The following is a 6,000-nucleotide window of genomic DNA, read 5'->3' as shown; positions in this document are numbered from 1 at the left end:
TTTTTTTTATGATAGTAATAAAGTCTTATGTTTTAGAAAGTTTTGAATTTCTCCATGTTAAGTGTGTCTTTGAATTTCTCAATATTATTGACAATAAAAGTTATTTTCCTCGTCGTTTAAACAATTTCTTATCATTCTTATTCTTCTTTTTTTTTATAGAATGAGTAGCTATGGAGAAATGTGTCTCGCTGATAGTGCAACTACCCACACAATTCTCAAAGATAAAAAATATTTTTCTTACCTATTAAAAGGAGAATCAACCGTTAATACCATATCTGGTACTATAAAGATAATTGAAGGCTCCGGAAGAGCTAATATATCATTATGTGGAGGGACAAAATTATATATTAAGAATGCGTTGTACTCACCTAAGTCTCATAGAAATTTATTAAGTTTCAAAGATATTCGCCTAAACGGATACCATCTCGAAACAAGAAACGAAGTAAGTGTTGAATATCTTTGCATCACAAAACATGACTTAGATAGAAAATGTGTATTGGAAAAACTACCTACTTTTTCCTCTGGATTGTACTACACCTACATTAGTACAATTGAAGCAAATGTAATTGTAAACCAGAAGTTTACAAATCATGATAATTTTGTGGTTTGGCATGAACGGTTGGGCCATCCCGGATCTATAATGATGCGAAAAATAGTTGAACATTCATGTGGTCATCAATTGAAGAGCCGGGAGATTCTTCAATCTAATAAATTTTCATGCACTTCTTGTTCACAAGGGAAGTTAATAACTCGACCATCACCAACAAAAATTGGAAGTGAATCTCTAAATTTTTTAGAACGCATACATGGTGATATTTGTGGGCCAATACACCCACCGTGCGGACCATTTAGATATTTTATGGTTTTAATCGACGCATCAACAAGATGGTCACACGTTTGTTTATTGTCAACTCGCAACCAGGCGTTTGCGAGATTGCTAGCTCAATTAATTAGAATAAGAGCTCACTTCCCTGATTATCCTGTAAAGAAAATACGTCTTGATAATGCTGCTGAGTTTTCATCTCAAACATTCAATGATTATTGCATGTCCATTGGAATTGACATTGAACATCCTGTAGCACATGTTCATACACAAAATGGACTTGCAGAATCATTTATTAAGCGTATACAGTTAATTGCAAGACCACTTCTCATGAGAAGCAAACTCCCAATTTCCACTTGGGGACATGCAATTTTGCATGCTGCAACATTGATTCGCATCAGGCCAACAAGTTATCATGACTCTTCCCCTTTGAAATTGGTTTTTGGTCAAGAACCTAATATTTCCCATCTACGAATTTTTGGATGTGCGGTGTATGTTCCAATTTCTCCACCACAACGCACTAAGATGGGTCCTCAAAGAAGGTTGGGAATATACGTTGGATATGAATCTCCATCAATTATAAAGTATCTTGAGCCCACAACAGGAGATTTATTTACAGCTAGGTTTGCTGATTGTCACTTTGATGAATCAAATTTCCCAACATTAGGGGGAGAGAAAATGCAGCTGAAAAAGGAAATCAGTTGGAATGAACTTTCATTGTCTCATCTTGATCCTCGAACTAACCAATGTGAACTAGAAGTTCAAAAGATAATTCATTTGCAAAGCTTAGCAAACCAATTGCCAAATGCATTCACTGATCCAAAAAATGTGACTAAATCATACATACCAGCTGCTAATGCTCCAATAAAAATGGATGCTCCTGTTGGACTATCTCATATTGCAAACGAGTCTCAACCACGCATGAAGCGTGGTAGACCAATCGGTTCCAAAGATAAAAATCCTCGAGCAAGAAAAGGAGCTAAAAGAAAAGATGGTCTAAACGAGGATATAGAAACTTTAAAAGAGCCTTCTGACATAATCAATATTTCAGTTCCAGAAGAACCTAATCAGGTACCTGAAATACATGAAAATCAAGAGATCTCCATAAATTATGTCACCAGTGGAAGACAATGGAACCGACATGAAGTCAACGTTGACGATATTTTTGCATATAATATAGCGCTAAATGTGATGAGTGATAACGAGGATCATGAACCAAGGTCTATTAAAGATTGTAGACAAAGCGAGAATTGGCCAAAATGGAAAGATGCAATTAAAGCAGAATTATACTCGCTCAACAAGAGAAAAGTCTTTGGACCTGTCGTCCGAACACCTAAAGGAGTGAAACCAGTTGGGTATAAATGGGTGTTTGTGCGAAAACGTAATGAAAATGGTGAAATTGCAAGATATAAAGCAAGACTCGTTGCTCAAGGATTTTCGCAAAGACCTGGGATTGACTTTAATGAGACATATTCACCTGTAGTTGACGCAACTACTTTTAGATACTTAATTAGTCTTATAGTTTATGAAGGGCTAAATTTGCATATGATGGATGTGGTTACTGCCTACTTGTATGGCTCACTTGATAGTGACATCTACATGAAGATCCCTGAAGGATTTAACTTACCTGATACAAATAGTTCAGGATCTAGGGAAGACTACTCCATAAAATTAAATAAGTCTCTCTATGGGCTAAAACAATCTGGACGCATGTGGTATAATCGCCTCAGTGAATATTTGCTAAAGGAAGGATACAAAAATGACTCTGTTTGTCCATGTATTTTTATGAAAAGATCTGAAAATGAATTTGCTATAATTGCTGTCTATGTTGATGACATAAACATTATTGGGACTCCCGAAGAGCTTCCAAAAGCCATAGATTGCCTGAAGAAAGAATTCGAAATGAAAGATTTGGGAAAGACAAAGTTTTGTCTCGGATTGCAAATCGAACATTTAAATAACGGAATTTTTCTGCATCAAGAAACTTACATAGCAAAAGTGTTAAAACGTTTCTACATGGACAAATCTCATCCATTGCCTACTCCAATGGTTGTTAGATCACTAGATGTGGAGAAAGATCCTTTCAGACCTCGAGAAGAAGGTGAAGAACTACTTGGTCATGAAGTACCATATCTTAGTGCAATAGGAGCATTAATGTACCTTGCTAATTATACGCGTCCAGATATATCATTTTCTGTTAACCTATTATCAAGATACAGTTCTTCACCTACACAAAGACATTGGAATGGGGTCAAGCATGTACTTCGTTATCTTCGAGGTACAATGGATATGGGTTTGTTTTATCCTAAAGTATCCAAACTAGAATTAATTGGTTATGCAGATGCAGGTTATTTATCAGATCCTCATCATGGTAGATCACAAACAGGTTATTTGTTTACAAGTGGAAATACAGCAATTTCATGGAGATCTGTGAAACAGACAATAACAGCAACATCATCAAATCACGCGGAACTTTTAGCATTACATGAGGCAAGTAGAGAATGTGTTTGGTTAAGATCCATGATTCAGCACATCCAAAAGAATTGTGGTTTATCCTCCGGAAGAATGGATGCAACAATAATTTACGAAGATAATACAGCATGCATCGCTCAGTTGAAAGAAGGATACATTAAAGGAGACCGAACAAAACACATTTCTCCAAAATTCTTTTTCACTCATGATCTTCAGAAGGATGGTGATATCAGCATTCAACAAATTCGGTCGTGTGATAATATTGCAGATGTTTTTACAAAGTCGCTCCCAAGTAAAGTTTTTGAGAAACTTGTACTAAGAATTGGTCTTCGCCGTCTAAGAGATATTTGTCTTCATGAGGGGGAGAAATAAATGTGTTCTGCACTCTTTTTCCCTTCACCAAGGTTTTATCCCATTGGGTTTTCCTGGTAAGGTTTTTAACGAGGCAATTCAAACTCAAAAGGATATTGTACTCTTTTTCCTTCACTAGATTTTTTTTCCCACGGGGTTTTATTTTAGTAAGGTTTTAATGAGGCATATCCTCGATGGACATCCAAGGGGGAGTGTTATAAATATTAATATTGGATGTCCAAATAGCAAATGTGTTAGTGGACCATACTACTAGGTTTTGGGCTTAGTTCATAAGCTACTCTATTTCCCTATAAATAGAGCTCATTTGTAACATTGATACAGACTAGTGAATAAGAATATTTCTCTCTTCTTCTCCTTCTCTCTATTACTGTCTCTATTTACTTATATTCATAACAAAATATATATTTTCAGGAAGATAATAATCCAGAGTTGTGTTATAAACTTATCAAAGAGAGCATCCTTTTAAAGCTAGTTCATAAGTTTTCATATATATGAAAAATGGTGTACTTGTTATTAGAATTACAAAAAAGGGACGTAACCTCTATATAAAAATGGGCAGTTTGCTAAGCATAAAAGGCACAATCTTCTCAAAATAATAACGGCGGCTATAACGTGCCTTAACAATTTGAGAATTGATATTGACACATATGCATTAGTTGAAAAATACGAGTAATTTACCAAATACCTTTCGGCAGTTAACTGGCGAATTATGGAACCGGCTGCAGTTAATTATCGAGGAAAACTTCGGCAGTAAACTACTGATGAAAACTGAAAACTACAGCAGTTAAATGCCGAGGAAACCTCAAACCTGTTTTTTTTTTTTTAACAAAAATCACAAATTGTCATTAATAATATTTATTGATTTTGAATGTTTCAATCATTATTTTGTACGTTTCAAACAATTGCAGCATTATATATATATATATATATCTTAATAAGAATATCATTTAAATCTTGACCAAAAAAATAAAGAGCATTTAAGTCCTCAAAAAACATTTCAATAAGTGTAAAAATTAAGCATTTGAATATTGTTTTGCATCACACCCCCACAATTCTTGCGGTTGGCCCTGTGGTGCGCGAATAGGCGGTGCGCTGTAACACCCCGTTTTCCCAACATAAAAAAAAAAAATCAACATTAATCAGAGTAAAACATCATGAAACGGGATATCACACTTCTTAAAAATCTCAAAATAGATAAATAATAATTTATCCTTCAACATAAAAGCAGCGGAATTAACTTCAACTTCATAAATTGTCTTGGCACGCAGGCCTCCTCAAAACACATCATAATTCAGTTCAATAACAATAATCATAAATTCAAAAGTCAATACGTAAAGGAATAGAAGCATGCAATCAAAGACCTCATCCCGTTACGTATCATAGCAACCTAAGACTCAGTGAGGCAAGGTCATTCACGACAGCACAAACAGCAACCTACTCTGGATTACCTGCAAGTTACTCATACGAAGAGCAACATTTCCAAGAAGAAGGGGTGATATTTCACAAAACAATAATATCAAGTATATAATTCAACAATTATATTTAACAACATAAAAACATCTTATTATTCAACATTGATAATAATATATCATAAAATCACTTTATTCAGAATAATCACAACTTAATCATTTTATCATCATCGACTCGACAAATGCAACTATGCAACTTAGACCTCTTATATGCATGTGGTACCAATACAGGGCATCAAGCCCCCATCGCTATTTGAGTATTAATATACTTCTAGGGCATCAAGCCCCCATCGCTAATTTGAGCTAATGCTCCAACGTGGTGAGTACAAAGCTCCAGGGCATCAAGCCCCCAACAATGAATGCTAATGCATGGACTCGGCCTCTTAAACAACTTAATTCGACAACCTCTTATATTAATCCAATAATTTGGAACATCATCATCTTCAACAACTTAGACCGACTCATGCAGCTTAGTTAAATAAAAAAATAGCAACATAAGCAGTATGCAATTCATCATGATATAATAATATCGAATGTAAATCAACAACTCAATTATCAAACTTAAGTCATGTAATGTATATACAATTATATAACATTATAAGCAACATTAATTCATAAGCATCAGTCTTAGTGAGACATTAACAGCAGGGTAACAACTTAGTTCCTAACCTCTAAGATAAACTCACATCAACTTGAACGACAAAGATCGCATTTAACCTAAAAAGGCATTCTGTAACACAAATGCTCGCGAGGCGAGAGCCTCTGCTCGCCATGGCGAGTTCGGTCAGATTCTCCAAATTTTCATTCCAAGTCTTTCCAGGTTCAGTCTCATCCTACATTCTTTCCTAATCATTATTAGACATG

Source organism: Medicago truncatula, chromosome 8, assembly GCF_003473485.1.
Source record: "Medicago truncatula cultivar Jemalong A17 chromosome 8, MtrunA17r5.0-ANR, whole genome shotgun sequence".
In the NCBI taxonomy this organism is placed as follows: domain Eukaryota; kingdom Viridiplantae; phylum Streptophyta; class Magnoliopsida; order Fabales; family Fabaceae; genus Medicago; species Medicago truncatula.
Note: the sequence above shows the minus strand (reverse complement) of the source record.